Source organism: Poecilia formosa, unplaced genomic scaffold (assembly GCF_000485575.1).
Source record: "Poecilia formosa unplaced genomic scaffold, Poecilia_formosa-5.1.2 Scaffold33, whole genome shotgun sequence".
In the NCBI taxonomy this organism is placed as follows: Eukaryota; Metazoa; Chordata; class Actinopteri; order Cyprinodontiformes; family Poeciliidae; genus Poecilia; species Poecilia formosa.
Window position 1 is genome coordinate 2,321,088 of NW_006799972.1, and position 19,785 is coordinate 2,340,872.

General features: G+C 38.8%; 1 long non-coding RNA gene across 1 annotated transcript; it reads right to left on the reverse strand.

The window, feature by feature from the left end:
- Positions 1–9,004: 9,004 nt before the first annotated feature.
- Positions 9,005–10,394, reverse strand: LOC107835956 (uncharacterized). The gene is made up of 2 exons (XR_001661802.1): positions 9,961–10,394; positions 9,005–9,877 (listed from the first exon to the last, which is right to left on the reverse strand). It is a non-coding gene; the product is annotated as an uncharacterized LOC107835956 (long non-coding RNA).
- Between the last annotated feature and the right edge of the window lie 9,391 nt (positions 10,395–19,785).

Sequence of the window (19,785 nt, forward strand, 5' to 3'; positions counted from 1 at the left end):
TCCATAACTATATTTTTTCGCGGTAATACCTTGAATGGGTGGGGTCTCATTCGTCTTATCTGAACGTGATGTGTTGCATGTACGGTTCGAAGATGAGGGACGTCATATATGTTGACATTTTCATAAACGCCTGAACAGACGTTGAAGTTGCTGGTACTAACTGGGTCTTTACAGTCAATTGACTTGCTGGCCCCTTTCGAACAATAAAATACAAAAAGTCACATTTTCTACGGTAAACTCCTCTCTCTTACAAGCTGGCATTTTACAGCATTACTTTGGGGTTCATGAAATTTAAATAAAATCTCCCATTTTATGGTCACAATCACCACGTTGCGAGTCACTCCAGCAAACGCCAAAGCAGCAGTGTTTTGTTCTTACAATAATTCGGCTGAGAACAGCATGACTTGTTCACTACACAGGCTTTACCGCTACCGTTTGTCCAAATCCAATATAGTGGTGGCGAATGAGCAGAGCACTGTTCTAAATGAATTGGGAATCTTATCTGACCAAAAAGAGGGGAAATTAGACTAATATAACTGTGTTTTTATACTGTGAATATAAATATGTCCCCCAATATGACAGGTGTTTGTGAAGGTTCAGACAAACTCGATCAATCATGATTAATATGACGCATCACATACGACACACAGAACACAGTTCCACATTTCAAGTATCTTTGACATACACCATGATTTCTCTCAATGCATTAAGGATATGTAATTGCTTGTGCCAATCTTGTCAACCGAGTGCAAAACAAATCAAATATTGCTAATGTACAGTTTGGCTTTCTTGAGTTGCTTTTTGTGATCCCATTTCCAATATGCTGGCATCGCAGCCTCTAATCTCCATGGATCCCAGGAGCATGTACAAGCAATTAAAACAATAGCATCTTTACGCCCCTGCAACCAATAAACAAGCTAATGTCACTGCTGTGTAAAGACACTTAGTGTCAGGGGCAATACCCCAGCTGGATTAGAACAGAGCTCTTTGCTTTTAATACCTCACTATGAAGAAGGTTTAAAGAAAAGTATGCACTTTATTAAAGAGGCTCAGAGGAAATAATATCATATACATAACCAAGACAACAAAATGGAGTTGAAGCATAAATTTACAAGGCATACCATTCAAATTGAACTTTATCTCAGCAGTCCTTTTTGTTTTGGGAGGGCTCTTGAATGTATGTTTCTTTTGGAGGACTCGTAAGAGTAGCATAGGATTAGGAATAAAAAAATTTAATTATGCAAGATATTGAAGAGATGTACTTTTTGTTGGTTTGCTTCGTCTTAAGTGATCTTATTAAACAACAACTGCACATAATATAGCAGGCAAACTTTCAGCATACGCGTCTGTCGAACCTGAAACATGAAGATATAATCAGAAACAGATGTTAAACGACTGTGGTGCTGACAGGGCATAAGTAAGGAAATATCCAGATGTAACCTCTGCAAAAAGGAAACTAAAAAGCAGTGAGGTTTCAAGATGCCACAGGTGCCATTTGTGTTTAAACTTGAGAACTTGACTTTGTTAAAACATACCATGACCTGAAGGACAAGGAAGTCAGTTGCACAAGTCAGTACATTTTTGCTTTTCTTCTAAGCAGAAGAAAACGCATTGGGGAACAGAGGCATGGAATATATATCATGGAAGTGTGGAGAGAAAAACTGAGATGGAACTGGTGTTTGTGAGAAGAAAGACTCGTGAACTATGTGGGGGACTATTTCTCTGCATGCTAATACACTGCTTTCATTGGATTTGTCCCAAAGGTTTAACAGGGCTGTCCAGGGAGTGGCCCAGTACCTTCAGTTTTCCTTTGCGCTGGCTGACAGTGGATTTACATACCCTCACCCTTCCCTTTTCACATTTCTTCCTTTTCTGTGTCTTTTCAAAAAAAAAGTGTAATGGGACTTACTTTACCCCTGGTAAATAATCCATGCAGCTGGGCAAATAGAATCCAAACCCAGCACCAGAGTTGGCATAAAATTGTTTAAAAAGGGAAAGAAAGAAGGATTTAGGGAGAAGGACTTTGGTGTGTGCAAAAAACGGAGCAGTTAGGTTCATACAAGCAGAGAGTTTCATGCTTTCCTTTGGACGATTAAACAGGCTGCAAGGCCAGGTTATGCAATATTTAGTTTAAATACCAGAAAGAAATTGCCAAAATTAGCTGAGTATGACCATTATGAAAATAAAGAAATGTTTAAAAATAAAGTCAGGTTAACCAGCTTAACTTGGTTTGTTTTTCTGTTTCTAATGTAGTTGAGGGCCTTCATTAGCCTGACTACACAGAAATGCATTTAAGAAATGGATTTGAAAACAGTTCAAACAATCCATATATTCAATTTAGTATCCCAACAAAGGAGAAATATATTTGACTTAAGGTTTTGTGTCACTGACAGAAGTAGTGGAGGAAATTTAGAATTTTTAAACATTTAAGCTTTTACAATGCATTTCAAACAACTTCTTCCAAGATCCTTTTGTGAAGCATTGTTGTCATTTTTTTAGACTGAACCATATGTTTGCTGTATTAGAAATCACATTTACTGATTTATAGTATAATTTAAAGCAGCATGCCATTAACAGGCACTTGCAGAACTCATCGGATAACACAGATTTGAAAAATGCATGAAAAGAGCAAACATGAAAGACGCAGGTTGAGGACAGGAGTTGGGGACCATTGCCTTAAAACGGGAAACTACATAAAATAGGTGGAGTCAGCATCATTTTTGGCAGAGCAGGAAGGAAGGATATTATGTTTGCGGATAGTTCAAAGTTGCAAGAAAAAAAAAAAAAGGTCTTAGATTATTTCTGGGAACGCTGCATTCTGGCAGGTTAGAGAAAGTCCCTGAAGAGAGAAGAAAGAAAGAACAATGTTTACACACACCTCATAATGACACGTCATGAACTTGGAATTGGCAAATAAGAAAATGGGAGAAGCCTCCGTGAAGACGTTTATGCTGAAGTGATGTTTGCAAAAGAACCGATATGCCAAATCTATAATTTGGTAATTGCAGATACATAGCACTCTCAATTGCCAAAGACACCTTTAGGGACATGTTTTTGCTGTCAACAATTTTATTGAGGGATCAGACCTGGACAATGAAACATCAGCAATACAAACTTGTCCTCATTTTTCTTATGTGAACATAAAACATAAGACAGACAATACGAAAAACAGAACAGAAATGACATAAGCAAAAACACTCCCATGACCCACCCCCGTCCCTTTCCCTAGGACTTATATCTTATCACACCGAGGTTCAGATCAAATCCTCTTCAAATAGAGTAATCAATATATTGCCGAAGGGGTAGCCAAGTTTTATTAAATTGCTTTAAATTATTTGCTAATGAGAACCGTAATCTTTCCAAATGAGAGAGCCTTACCAGTTCCTCAAGCCACAACTTAACGGATACAACTTCTGCTTTTTTCCAAAACATCAACACTAGTTTGTTTCCTATGATAAAGGCATAAGATAATAATTGTTGTTGGCATTTATTAATGAAAAAGCTGAACAGAAACTCCGAGTACAATCAGAAGTGGGTCCAGCCTCAGCTCTGTATGGAACATATCTGATAAAGTTTTGAATACACCAGACCAAAATGGGGTTAATTTAGTACACAAAGAGTAAGAGTGGAGAAGCGTGGCTTCTTCAATATGGCATTTGTCGCACAATGGGGATGTGTTAGGAAAAATTTTATGTAGTTTCACCTTACAGTAAGGAAGTCTGTGAATGATTTTAAATTGAATAAGAGTGTCTGGAGTTAGAGCACTTATGTATATTCTCTAAAGCAGCCTTCCAGAGTTCATCACTTATCTCCGTCCCCAGTTCCTGTTCCCAACTTGTTCTAAGGCCCTGAGTGGACGGCGAGGATCTGAATAACAACATGTTGTAAAACTGAGAGATTAGATGCCCTTCCCCACCACCCAACTTAAAGAGCTCGCCAAATTCATTGAGTATTATATTCTCTAAAGTGTGTGTGTGTTTTTTAACTTGCACCCTGACCTGTAGGTATCTGAAATGATTGTGCTTATGGAGACCAAATTTGGCCTGAAGTTGAGAGAAAGAGGTAAAATTACCGCCCACCAACCGGTCACCAATAGTTCTGATGCCCAACTCTTTCCATTGTATGTAACCTGAATCTAAAGTGGAAGGGACAAATGAGGGATTCTTTGCTATTGGTAATAAGACGGATATAGACTCATTGCCAAATTGGGATTTTATCTGTTTCCAAGTACGTATAGTACTGTGGATGATGCCGTTCTTGTTGTATGCCGAGGCGTCTGTAGTTGTTGGTGCCAAAATAAGAGCACCAATTTCATGAGGGCTGCAGTCTTCCTTTTCCATTATGATCCCCTTGGATTGTGTAAAATTGCGATCTAGCCAAATTGTAATAGTGCGAAGCGCACAAGAGTAATAGTAAAATAAAAAGTTTGGGAGGGCCAGTCCACCCTTCGATTTTGCCTTGCAAAGGTGAGTTTTACTAATTCAGTGCATTTTATAGTCCCATAGAAATGGAATGATTATAGAGTCAAGTTTCTTAAAACATTTCTTAGGTAAAATGATAGGAATATTTTGAAACAGGTAAAGGATCTGAGGGAGAAAAAACATTTTAATTGCATTAATTCTTCCTACTAGGGAAATGGGAAGAGATCTCCAAAACAGAATGTTATTTTGTAGCTTTACCATAAGGGGGGAGAAATTAGCTACATACAATAAATTTAAATCCCTAGTAATCTCTAGGCCAAGGTAGGTGAACTTAATAGCAATTTTAAAGGGCATACTTTCCAAGATCGAAGAGTCTTTGAGCTTAATTGTCATCAGATCACTTTTAGACCAGTTGATCCTATCACCGGAAAAACCTGCCAAACTGAGAGATTGTATCTAGGACAGTTGGTACAGTACACTGAAGGTTGGTTATGAACAAAAGGATATCATCCGCATATAAGGAAATTTTGTTTATAGTCCCTTTAGTAGTGCATCCCTGTACAAGGGGGTTGGCGCGAATTGATTGTGCACGTGGTTCTAGGGCTAAGGTGAAAAGTAAGGGTGACAGCGAGCAGCCCCGTCTGGTGTCCCTATGTAATCGGAATGCACTACATAGTGTCTTATTGGTGACAATTCTAGCACAAGGATTGTGATGAAGGATTTTTAACCATTTTTCGAAATCACCACCAAGGTCATATCTTCTCAGGGTCGCGAAAAGGTAGGGCCATTCTATTTGGTTAAAGGCCTTTTCCGCATCGAGGGAAAGGACAGCTAAATCAGAAGTGTCCTCCCTCTGAGAGTAGATCACATTATAAAGACGTCTCAAATTAAAGAAAGAATGTCTGTTTTGTATAAAACCCGTCTGATCGGGATGATTTAATTTGTCAATTAATAAACTCAACCTATCAGCTAGAATTTTGGCTAGTATCTTTTGATCATAGGTCAGCAGTGATATTGGTCTGAAACTACCCACTTCCTCAGGGTCCTTATCTTTTTTTGGTATTAGTATTATAGTGGCTACTCTCATAGTAGGCGGTAGTATATTATCTAAGTTTGCTTGGGTATACATTTTTAACAAATATGGTGATAAAAGGTGACTAAATTCTTTATAGAATTCCCCGGGGTATCCATCGGGACCAGCCGATTTCCCATTTTTAATGCTTTAATAGAAACCTGAATATCTATGCAAGAGAGATTTGCATTAAGAGGGCTCTTGTCTTCTTGAGTTAAGGTTGGGAGATTACAGCTATCTAAAAACGTCTGTATAAGTAAGTCATCTTTTACAGCATTGGAGGAGTACAATGATTCATAAAACTGTTTAAATCTATGATTAATGTCTTTGTGAGAGGTTAAAATTTCCCCATTTTCTGATTTAATTTTGTTAATTGTACGGTCGCGTTCCATTTTCCTTACTTGTCTTGCCAGTAATTTATTAGGGTTTTCCCCAAATTCAAAATATTTCTGTCATGTAAAAAATAAAAGCTCTAGTAATATTATCTGACAATAATTGATTGTATTTATATCTTAGAGAAATATATTTTTTATGAGTTTCTGTAGAGGGGTGTATAGCGTTATCCTTATCCTTGCTGCTTGAAAAGACATAATACCTCCCTTTAAATAGGCCTTCATAGTTTCCCACAATATTGAAGGAGACGTTCCCGGAAGGTCATTCATTTCAAAGTAAAATGTAATCTACTCTCTGATAAACTTGCAGAATTCTGGTTCTTTCAACAATTGTGGGTCTAATACGGATACGGATCTTCTGTCCCTGGTAGGCGAGGTCTCTCTGAGTCATGGACTTCCGGAGGATTGATGTAACGTCGCGGTGATAATGGAGTCTCACCACCAACGCCCGAGGTCTGTATCGTCTGGGCGCCTTCGTAGCGCTCTATGAGCGCGATCCACCAGCGGCAAGTCATCCAGAGTCAGCACTTCTTTCAGGAGCTACGAGACGAATCCGTTCAATTCCGCGCCGTTCTCTGCCCCTTCTTTTAACATCGCAATCCGTATATTTTGACGTCTGGTCCTTCCTTCAAGATCTATGTGTTTTTCTGTTATCTGATTAATTTCTGTGCGTAGATGTTTTATCTCCGACTGTAGCGCAGTTACTTCGTCTGCTGACTGTGAGGCCGCTCGCTCGAGCTCAACAATGGATGCCCCATGTTGATCGCTTGACGTTTTCAGAAGGTGAATGGCATTTTGAGTCTCGATCTTAAGGTTGATGAGTTCTCCTCTGATGGTGGTGGACACTCCTTCGATGCGAGTATCTATTGTCTGGCAAATTTCGAACTTGGTGACTTGTAGTTCTGTGCAAAGAGAGTTTATAGCCTCTAGGATGGTAGCATTAGCCATCGGATAGCTACCTTCAGGCTGGGCCTGGCTCTCTCGATTTCTTGTCCTTGTTGGCGTTATGCATCCTTAATTTTGCTTTCATCCTGTCCTGATGGAGTTAGTTAAAGTCCAGACTGTTCTCACTCACAACCTGTTGTAAGTCTGCCTAAATGCCAAGCTAGTGATAAATATATTTAGAAATTTGCAGGAGCTCTAGGGAAACGCTGCCTACTTCTCCATCGCTCACTAGCACCCCCCCTTTAGGGACATGTTGAAGAATGTTTGAGTCAAAGTCATGCATATTTGCTGCATACAATCTTATTGCACAAGTAACAATTATTGCAAAACAGTTTCATATTAATTTAATGGAAGTAAGCTGTGATGATGTAAAGAAAAAAAATCCCCACTAGATCACACATAGTTGGTACTTTAGCAAAGCGTGTTTTTACAATTTAAATACATCTCTTCTCTTAGAGCCTCTTTTCTTCCTTCATCATTCCAGACCACAGTCAACTAAATCTTAGACAATATTCTAATTAACAGTAGGACCACAGTCTAGTGGTCATGTGTAATTTCTCTATAAAATGGATTCTCCTCCCCCAGTACTCTGCGTGTGGACGCTATCGGGTTTAATCTTGTTGCCCCTTACGCTAGAATAACTGTGAGTACTTTCTTGGCAAAGGCATCTAAAGCTCAGGGGTTACTGCATGGTTGATCCACCAGCAAGGTCCTTTCCATTCTCATTCAATCAATCTTTATTCAAACTATTGCCAAAATCAATTGCTTTCTGCCTGGGATGTGTGGTTGAAATGTGGGGAGGCTAAGAGTCAGCCAAGGTACTCCATGGTAAGGCTGTGAAACTACAGTCTTTGAAAGTGTTCCCTCACGCAGAGTACATCATCATGTGTTAGACAAGTTGCATGTCTTTTGTCAAACAATTGCAAGAGTACATATATATATATTTTTTTTTTATCATAGCAAACTGTATTTTTGGTTGCCATAGCTGGGTCAAGGTGAAATATGTGGTCAACAACTATGAGGTTTCACATAATTCTGCGTCATGATAAATTCTATTGTATAACCAGAATTTAAAACATGAGGAAATAAAGCAAAACATCAGCTTTTCAGCTTTATTTCAGCTATACTTAAGCCTTTTCAAAGAAAAAAAAACTGGAAACATTAAAAACTTTCATGCATTTAATGTAAATATGCTTTTATGATGAAACATTTCCACATGAATCAGGGTAAAGACTATGATTAAATGTCTTCCAAAAGCATGAGGCAGTATTGACTATACTGACAAATCTGGTTGAGTTATGCAGTGAGCGTATGGCTTGATTCTTTGGTGAAAATTCAAACTTTCTTACCTTTTGCACAAGAGTCACAAATGACCTTGTCCGTAGGATTGGACTTGTCCATAAGATTGGACGACTTCAGTTAGAAATTGGTACTCTAAATGTTTTGTTAGCAGAAATTTCGCTAAGTGATCTGTGTGTTTGGGTCAAAAAAACGAGACAGCAAAAATGTGTTACCTTGCTTTTAAAAATGGGGGAGAAGTTGCTCTATCGTTTTAATGGGCATGGCCCATACACAGGCTGCAGAGGAACACAATTTTAGGTATAGAAAATGGATGGATGATGGATGTGTATACTAACAGAAACCTACTTCCAAAGTAGCCATTGGCAATAAGCAATTAGTATTCTAACCATGATCACATGCAATAAAGAGCAGCAGAAATAAGACACAACTGGACCTTACTTTATGCATCCTTAACACAGGCTTCTGTGTACAAACAGTTCTCTATGGAGGTAGAAAAGGGAAGACGGAGGTACAAAGACTTGATTAGGACACCTAAATAGGAGTGCCAAGTCACATCATGGTGGTATCTGGATCATGGTACAAAGCATTACCGACACTGCACAAAAGTAACAAGGTAAAGGTGAGGATGAAAGAGCCTTCCCAGAAGTTGGCTCTTTACTTGCACTCTGAGAAACACTGAGGCCAAAACTAATAGTCTGTAAAATAAACTACAACACCTCTGCTCCAGCAACTATGCCAAATTTCCTCTAAGGCCTTTTCCACTGACTGAATTTTGCTCAAATACCATCGCTGCACTTTTTAAACAATAGCTTAGTCATAGGAAAATAAACTGTGTAAATGATAAATACAAACAAAGAGTCCAAAGACAAATTAAATCTCAAGCAAATTAAAGTCACACTATCACAAACAATTACTCAGCTATTTTAAGTCGGGGCACGTACATGGTTAATTTGGTCACTGATTTTCCTTTTCCTGAGTTTAAATGCAGACCGACCAGCTTCACTGCACAGATGAAATGCAGAAAAAATAGTGGCCTGTCCAGGTTCACTGAAAGCAAGGAATGATGACGACTAGGGTGTGGCAGATCGTTGTGGCTGGGAAATACGGTCCATTAACCATTGGAACACAAGAACAAAGTTTGATGATGAAAAAGTAAAACTTTGAGCCAAAATGGTAGCATTGTTTCACTTTTCTGTGTGGGGTCACCTTTGATTCAGTATTACATATGTGAACCAGGGATTGATCTAGATTCTAAAAAAAAAGAAAATCTAATATACTTGGTCCACAAAAACACAGATAAGTGGATGACAAACAGTCTAACACAAAACAGGCAATTAGAATATTAATGAAAAGTTCATTTCTTGCAATACATTATACCATTATAATGACAGAGGTTTTCAAGCCTCTCCTTTTAATGATTTTCAGCTGACAGCTAGTAAAAACATGACATTTAAGATTAAAATATTACATCAGACCAATGAAAAACAGTTTCAAACAGAAATGTGAGCCTACGGAAAGTGGCCAATACCCAAGTAAAGGTTATTTTCAATATGTACTTATAATCTGACAATGAGTTTCATCATGAATGCATTTAGTTTGTTGAATATGGCTGTATTGTTACTGATGTCCATGTTTTGAGACAACTCCCTGCCCCACATGCAGACAGGACAGAGGAAACAGTTCATTGTGATTTATTTGCAATAAATGAGGTTGAAGTAGTTCAGGGGGAGGTATGAACACAGGTTCTGCAGGGAGATTAACAAAGTTCAATGCGATCCAGGACATGGAATAGTGAGACCGTGAAATGGTAAGGTGTGGCTGATCTTACTTGTTTTGAGGTGAGGGAAGAACCGGAGGGGGGGAGCGTGGATCCTGGTGTGTCTGTGGAGGAATGATGGGGAGAGAGGAAAGGCAATTGCTCCAAACTTGACTTGGAGCAATTGTGGGGATCCTTGTAGCTGAATCTATGGTGAGGTTGAGGCCAATGCCTGTTTGCAAAGCAAGAGAGAGTCTGACCTTAGCAGAGAAAGATAAGGACAGATAAATCCAACCATGAAAAATCCTTCCACAGGATTCAACTTGGAACATAATTGTGATAAAATAAACCTGAGGCTTGACTCTAACCCATAATGTGGGGCCATCAAGCAAAAAGTAACTGCTCTACAGCTATTTGTCTGCTGACTGACAGCATCAGCTGCAGGTGTGCTGGGCTGCCCAGCTCTCTCACAAAGATCCTGTTAGAGGAAAGAGCACTCACACGAACACAAAACCCAGGAACCTAGCAACCTCAACAGGATGCCGGAGTAAAAGAGGTTTGCAATAATTTATCCATTCAATAATTATTACTACAATCAACCAAGGATTCACAGTGGACAAAGTTGTGACTATGTCCAAGCGCTGGAAAATATGAGTTACTTATATCAGCGGCAAAATGTTTAATAAACTGACTCATCCACAGAGACGGCATGTTTTAAAGAATAACAGTACAAGGAAGAGAAAGTCAGACTGAAATGAACAACTTCATGCTGCCACAGCTGCAGAGTTAAAATCTAAGTAACGACATAAAGTAAAATGTTATTTACTTTGTGCCTTTCAAGACATAGATCCCCAAGTGCAGTAAAAACCCGAAAACTATATAAATCAGTAAATACAGTGATTCAACGCAGGATGCAACATGGTAATTACTGGAATTTATGAACAGACCCAATGTCCAAAGAGCTGTCCAACACACCAAATATTTTCTACCAAAAAAAAAAAAAAAAAAAAAACAATCACATAAAACAAGTTTCAAATGTGGTTATGAGAACATTTAGTTTTTGCCGGGGGATTTCCCTCCAGAACATAATTACCTGGAAACCTTTTGACTAATGGTAATGTTGGATGTGTTAGATTACATCTGCTAAAGCAGAGCAGGTCCTCCTTCTGTGGAAGTTTAGTTGGAAACTGGGGATAACGACTTCTGGCCACTGCAAATGTAGACTCCAGAATGCAACTAAAAACTGAAATCAAACCAGTACAGCAGTATCCCCAGACATTTTCATATCCTGGTGAAAAAAAACACAACTGCAGCACACTTTCAATGAATTGAGCCTCTGCAGACTTCAAATGCGGATTTCAATATGTGATCTAAAGCATTTATGCATTTAGACACCTTGGATACATCCTACCACTAAATGAAAGGGTGCATTCACACTATCCTTCCTTCGTCCACGTTAATCAAACTCTAGCTCATTTGCTAAAAAAAAAAGTCTTGTACATTTGAGGATGTGTAAATGCGCAATCGAACTCTGATGCTGACCAAAAAAGGCAAACTGGTCGGCCTAAAACCCCAGGTCTCGGTTCGGTTGAAGGGAGCCCGTATGCAAATATGTGAATTCAAATACTGCAATTCAGCATTAGGTTCTTTTATTATTTTGAACTGAATCTGTCTACGGTTGGGAACAGCACAGAGCAGCCACACAGTAAAACTAAGTTGTTGGTAAGGAGCAAAAGTTACTTATTCATGGAACAACCGTTCACTGTGGAAAATAAGGCGCCATGATGACAAAATAATCATAGCATGACAAAATAATAATAGGCAGGAGCAATCATCATGCACAAACCATAAACCCCCCTAAATTTACCCCATCATATCTTTTAACGTTTACACAGAGCTCTAAGCAGAAGGGGCAATTTCCACTGCTCTGCAGCTCTGTCTAGGTTTACATGAGGATTAGGGCTCATCTGTCAGGTCTGAATCCAGTGTGAAGTCTTCTACAACAAACTGAAGTAATTACCAGCTCACTTCCGAGGCTAACCTCTATCCAGAGCTGCCCATTCTCAGGAGTGAAGACCTTAACGAATGGCTTTAATAGGCAAACCTTCATAATGTAGAACCATTGTCTTGTGGGACATCTCACAGCTTTGACAACAGTGCAAATATGAGTAATTTGTTTACACGTCTGCTGGGAGCAATAACAACCTCAACGGGAGGAATTACTTCAAATAATTACTCAAGAAAATATCTGGGTGAAGCACTTGCAATGTTATGGAAAATAGGAACAGAGAGACACACGGAAAAAGACACGGAGACAGAAATGATGTGATATATCCCTGTGGTGGTCGGTGCTCTGTGGTGAAGCTATGAGGCAAACACGTAGGCTCTTTAAATGCGCCAAGCAAATTTACTCACACGGAAAATTAAGCAGAGACGGCATTCTGTCCCCCCTAAAGACTTTAAGATATATGGCTGCTTTTGTAATTATCATGGGTCACCTCCTAAATTGAGATGTGCTCATATACCAGTGATTCCAGTGTAAATCTTTCCCTGTGTGTGATGATTCTTTCAACAGCCCAGTTCTGTGTGTGTCCTGCTTTTCCTCCCCCCACCCCTTTGCGCTCATTGCTGTCTTTGTGCAGGTGTAAATGTCTGCGTACGCTTTGCACACGCATGTGTGTGCATCTATGTGTGCGTACAGTGGGTGATATATGAGTTGCGATAGGATTGCGGGAGCCTTGTCGACAGCTGCTGGCTGCCATTCACACCTGAGAGGACCCATGTCCTTATGAGAATTAATGTACTCTGACATCCTCTGGGACTTTGGCAGCCCCCAGAGGGACTAATGAAGAAATACAACCTTGCCAAGAGAGAGTGGGGCATTTTAAAGGGCTCCCTCAGGTCCCAGGAGAGGGCATTCAGAGAGGGCATGGATAGTTAGAGGAGACGGGGAACAAGGGTATTTAGAGTTAGAGCAGAAACAATAGGATTTTTCTTGAACTTTTGTTCAGGCATTATTTGATTTTGCGTGGCGTAAAGTAGCTGTTCGGATGTTTGTCAATATGTTTTCAATTAAACAAGCACAAAGCATCACCAAAATATGTTAGAAATTCCTCTTCTGCTCATTAAAAACCTAATAATCAATCATTTTCATCTGTACATGTAGAACTCTAATGAAGCAGCCTCCTGGATACTGTGTTTTCTGATCGTCGAGCAAGTCCAGATAGGGTCCCGGAGGTCTGGAGAGTTAAAGGGCTAATCTCTATGGATCATCTGTGCCTCAAAGAAGGTCAAAATTGGCTTGTGAAAAAACAAGCTGTGCCTGGGATTAAAGCACTAGTCATTATGCAAAATCTATTTGGGTCTCACATGATGCATCATCCAAGTACCAATTAAAATAGCTTGCTTTAAATTCAAGATGACCTACTCGTCTTTAAATGGGCAGATGGTAAGGCATAATGGTATACTTGTCCAGACAAGTCTGCCCAGCTGTCTAAGAATCACAAAGTTGAGCCATGAGGTATGGAAAAAAAACATAAATATTGCATTTCTTAAACTTCTGTTTTTATTCTGTTTAAATCCTTATTTGCCCATCACTTTTCCTCCCACACATCCTTCCCTAAAGCTGTGTCTCTACAGCAGATAGCACGACTCAAACGCTCTTGGCAAGCTGTGAGACTTTCACAATCCAAGAGAACAATGTGAAATTAGGAATCAGTATGAGAATCCGACCACTGAAGAGTGTTTTGAAGGCTGAACATTTTTAGAATGATAATTTTTCTTCTTTTTTTTTTTTCTTATTTTTTGCGAAAACGAATAGATTTGCTGAAATGAACTCCAGAATTTTGGCTGCAGGACAGCACCACTCTAAGCAAGCACAGTTGAGGTCCTTTGAGTTTGAGGACAGAAAATGGACTGCGCTTCTGTCAGTATTTCCACAGGCCCCTGGATCTCCTCACCATGTTGACTAGTCATCCAAAAACCACCAGGAAATCGTGGTACAAGCTGACCCAGACAGAATCCCAAGCGTAAAACCATGTGACGTCAACGTGACCAACATCTATCATTAGCACATCTACAGACTTTATCTTCACGATCTCTCGCACATTAAACTAAAGCAGGTACGTCTGATGTGATGACGGCAAATGACTTGTGAAAAAGACAAAGTGAATTACTGTTTTTGTGAGGACATGAGTTTAGTTTAGTTCAGTGAAGCTCTTTTTTTCTTTTTTCTTTTTTTTTAACAGGACTTCAGTAGCTCTTTAGGGAAATTTGTTGGGAGGATACTACTGTCTGAATTCTGCTTTGCCACTAATCCCTGTAAATTACAGTGTAACTGCATCCATGGAAAGTTAATTCAGCCACTACGCCCCTCGTGTTCATTCCAAATGAAAACTCCTGGAATAGCATCTATATTTATTGCACCAATGCAAAAACATATATATATTATGAAATTACAGAGACATTTCTCCTTATTTACTTACGTACATTACCTGAATATTTCAAGACTACATTTAAAACTGAATGTATATATTTACACATTTTTATGTGACAAATTCATCTGCCAAAAGCTGAATGGGAAAAGAACATTTCTTAGACTGCAGAGTTCAGACAGAAAAGACTCTTTTTATGCTATCATTACTGTTTAAACTTTACCTTTAATAACATAAAGTTACCTAATTTTTAAAGTGCAATCAGTAACACTTTTATAACAAATTTATATCAGTAATGATTTCTTGGTTAATGTCAAGTTGTCATAAAAAAGACATTTTGAATAATGTCAACTTTGTATTAAAAGTGTCATAATTTACCGAATGACGCTTTATGACAACAGTCATAAATATTCATGAAGACTTATTGATGTTCATGACAGATGCTGTCATGTTTATGACAGTGTCATGTCAGTCTTATTCACCCCCTTCAAATAAAGTGTTACCCAAGAAACTATATGATTTTTGTCTCAATCAAATTATTTAAAAAAAATCATGCATTTTATCCATGAGAATTTCCCCTTCTTAAAAAAATCACTTATGACATGTTGGATGCTTAGATCAAGACTTGGGCAACATTTAAGAAAAAAAAAAAAAATGTTGACCCAAAATCTACAGTCACTTTGCAGAAGTTTTGCTTCAACTTTAGAGTTTAGATCTATAGCCCGAGCCGAACCCAACCTGAAATTTGGGCTGCGCCAAAATTATATGCTTGACGGTCGGGCAGTGTCGACCTTCTGTGGTGCGTTTTTAATAAGCCTACAATAGACACCACACAGAGAAGCCTAAACAAAAATGCATGGTATAAAGACTCTAATTAGAGCTAATTTGTCGGGTTGGGTCAGGTTTGGACACACGCCTACGATCTCGGGTCAAGTGGGATTTTTTTAAAGCCCAATCTAAACTTCACTCACAGCTATTGCTAATGTTCATTAGTTGTTGTTTTTTTAGACATCTGAAGGTGTTAACAAATCCAGATACTTTTCTTTAAGCTCTGGAACTTTGTTAATGCTGTACTTCATATATGGTTTTAAGACCGCCTCCCAATGAATTTTGCCTTTTTGTGGGGTGGAAGAGAATGGCATGGCAGATTTGGCAACATTTAAGGAATTAAATTCAGTCTTACTTGAGCGGGAAACCAGTGATAGCACAAGTAAGCATGACAGCCTTACAGAAGCTCTCAAACCTTATATTTATTCATGCTATTTTTTTAATTAATTACTCTATTAACATTTACATTTTGTATTGTTCATTTGTGTTTTCTGAAAATTTTTCATTTCCACATCGTTGTACTATATTGTAGTTAGTTGTCACTATTTGATTGATTGATTGATTGATTAACTCTTCTACATTAATTTGGAAAGTGGAGAAATTGACAATTGAGGGGTTTTGTTTTAGTCAACAAACCCTTAACTGGTTTACGTGTGGATTTATGAAATAATTGACCATGCACGAGTTTGATGCCTTCAGTTTGCAGCCGCAGGTCATATGACCTCTAACCCCACATCCCATATGATTAATGATTACACTGAGATTTAACCTTTGCCCTCACTTTATATTGGCATGTTCATATTTGTCACAATAGTCACGTAAAATGTCTGCTGTTCGCATAAAACATCTCATTTAAGTACGACGTGCTAGGCAGTCAGCTTTTGCAAATTATGTTTGTTACAAAATAGCACTTGTGGTGAAAAAACTAGCTTTGACCATGATTACATGGGCAGACACTTACTGTTTGAAGATTTCCAACATTAAGAAAGATTGCGTGCCATCTGTTAATTTATTATTCTGCATTACCTTAGGAAAATCCCACTTTAAATTGTAATTCTATCAGCTTTGAGAATGATATGTTAAGAGGTTTTTTTCTTTTCTTTTTTTTTGGTGCAGGAAGACAGGGTCTGACAATGAAGACGTATTTGGACTCTGAATGAGATTCTTTAGAGTGCTTGCTTGAGTGGGTGTTGGAGAGTTATGGCTTTAGCTGCCCTGTAGTTTATGTGCGCTCTGGGTAAAATGCAGAGCACTTTGAGAACATTTATCATAAAACACTGGGAAGGGACTGTGGTATAAAATGGCTGCTCTGTTCTGCCTTAGCGTCTGCAATCTCATGTAAACTCTCCATATCAATAATGTATGACTCTATTGTTGATAAAAATGTCAGATCACCTTTTATTTGTTGCTTCAGAAATTATAATGTGGCTCTTTTCTTTTTTTAGGTGTTAAGACTAATGCTCCCTCATTTGTACTATACTTTATGAATGATCACCATAGAAGTTAATGTTAATGTAGAGTTATACTGAACAAACTAACTTCAATTCAAGTTGCTGGTGTATGAAGAGATGCAACCAAAGAGAGAAATTGCAGACTAACACAAAAAGGTAAAAAAAAAAAAAAAACTATGCTCAAAACAGATCACTAATAATAATAATAATCTACATTCACTGATATTTTTGAGTAATTTGTATTCACCATTTAAAGATGCTGTTTTCTCTGATTAAATATCTGATGTCATAAGACGGTAAATCAACAGTAAAAGCCGCACAAAATAGGCCTTTTTTTTCTGCTAGCTCAACTTACATATAAATCAGCTAAATGTCAAAACTCAGAGCCCCTCGGTCCTCATAATTTTTCTCCCTTTTGTGTATTTTTCCGAAAACATAAATAAAACCTACAGCTGCTCTCTCCAAAGGACACAAGCAGAGGGGGGACTCCGAGCACATTGGCAACATTTAGCAGGTGACAAATGGAGTTTCTCAGGCTGAACCAGCCCAGAAGGCTCACTCAGATGGGTTGACGAATGTAGAAGTGAGGCCAGACAGGCAGGTTTATTTTTATTACGTCTGCCAGAGAACCTTCGCTGTGTCTCCAAACCAAGTCTGCATTCACACTGTGTGCCACTCTAAGAGGGGAGTAGTCTTGAATCTCAATGATGGACTTGCAGAGTGCAACTGTAGCTCTCTACAGCCTTAAATATTGCATGGGGCGAAGGCAGAATCTTGAAAACGAAATTTACATCAACTATTACAAGTGCTTTCCCTTGTTCCGTAAGGTTAAAACAAAAAGAAGCTGAGGAAAACGGAAAAAGGCACACGAGGGCGATATCCAAACTTGAACCAGAACACCCCAGAGCGAGAGAAAAGTGTGGACACCAGGTGACACAGCTACTAATTGAATCTAAAAACAAGACAATGAAGGGCAAACTTACAAGAAGTGGCGAAACACCCATCATCAATTCACCGCATTTCCTCCCCAGTGAGAAAACACATGATGGCAGTGAAAAACACTGTTTCTGTATTTGGCTGCACACAGAGTACTTTATCTACTTGACAGAGGATGTGAAATCACAGAAAAGGTGTGCAGAGAAGTGAAAGAATATTCTTTTTAAGAGAATGATTCATGGGCTCCTGGCCGCGCAATTCATGAGTCAACAATGTACTGCGGGTGTCTTTGGGGGTGTGTTCAGGGAGGGGTGTGTATCAATAGGTAATAAATCTCCAGCCATTCCCAGGATGAGGACAGCCTCACAGGTGTCTCACTGTAAACAGAGCAGCTCCAGCAGTACACACAGGTCATAGAGATACTGTGACTCTGCACACCGGTAGTTCAGAGTGGAACAGCACCGTGTGCAGAACAAGGGAGTATCAAGGTAATAACGCTAATAAAAGCTTCCACACACTTACGAATAGCGATGCAAAACAGGAAGGATGCGAAAGAGCTGACAAACCGTGTTCTGATGAAATTGGAAGCAGGTGGGACACCTTAAATAAAATTAGAAAGTTGGTTCTGGAGCTGAGCTGTGAAAAAGCTGTGGAGAAGGCCTAGGGGGCACCAGGAGTGCAAAAAAAGAGCTGTCCGTTAACAAATGAATGGTTGTTTTGCTTATTTCCATGTCCAGCCAAAGAGGAGCTCGATACTGAGAGGTGTATTAACTGAGAGGTGTAGTCCTGCAAGTTAGTCTTTCTGAGTCAAATTAAAACACGTTATTCTTCATTAAAATAGGAATCATGACCTGCTTAATAGAAACTGGCATGGCACAGACACAGATTTAACGTTGTGGCATCATGCAAAAGTCTACAACTTCCCCTAAAACCACCAAGAGAAGCAGCCATGATGAGATCAAAGTGCGCCACCATTTGATGGGATCCCTAAAAACCCTTAGGAACCACAGTGATCTGTGGATAAACCTTTTACATTTTATTAACAGTATTATTTATTTTTTTAACAACACAGCAGTTCAACAAAGTTCCACATATATGTGGAGTGTCTTAATATAGAGTGAATGTATGTTTATTAAAAAAAAAAAACTTGCCATCATAATATTTTGAATCTGCTCTTTTGATGCTGTAGGAGGTAAACTTAGACTTTTAAAGTATGAAAAATAAACGTTTTAACATAATACCTAAGCTGTATGCAAATTTCCACAAGCATACTGATTATCACACATCATTTTGTAAATTTTAAGTCATATATCCAATCGTTTATATTGTAGCACAATGCAAATCCACCTGAAATATTGGAAACAATCATTCTGTTCTTCAACAATAGGCTATCGTTTAACCTTCTCTTTTTTTTACCCAGAAGGACGTCAAAGCTCCAAACGGCATTCCTGAAATCAAATGATTACATATCTGAACTTCTCGGGTCACGACATTCCCTTCTGATGCGTCATCTCCGCTCCAGTCAGCCAAAGAGGGTTCTCGTCTCTAGTTCATCTGGAGTTCAGATGGAGACTCAGGGATTGTTCTCCCTGTCTGTGTCTGTGAGGTGTCTTTTAAGTACCAACCAGGGAGGAATCCTTTCAATTAGAATGATTTATGGGAGACCTCATTGAGCTTATTACGCATGGGCTAAGGCTGGGTGTTTTCCGCGCCATACAGAGGGTCATTTACGTGTTGGTAGCATGAAGAAAAATTGGAAGCATTGGAACAGCATCAAATCTCATCCTGACTCTCATCAATCTGCAATAACGTGCGCCCCATTAGTTTTAATGAAGTCTGTCTAACCAACAGTTTTCTCCTCATTTTCAGCCACATGACACAAACAACAGAAACAGACCAAGTCAGTTTTTTTTTTTCTTTTCCACATTTTTTTGTAACATTTTTGCATGATAGCAAAGGTGGATATTATTAAGTTTCTCCTCTACTGATAGATTTCCAAATAATGCATATTTTAGCAGTTTCACACACTACCTGCTGTCTCCCAGGGTAGTCTAATGGCACGCCTAATAATGTTATCTTACAGTGTGTCTGCCGTGCAAGGAAAGCTTTTAAATCTCAAACAATTATGCCGGTTCTCATTATGCAATTCAGCAAAGACATTTAACTGGAACACTTCAACTTTGTAAAGATGAAAAAATACATCTTTAGGCAGAGATAAAAGGTATAAACATGTGTTATTTTTCCCTTGT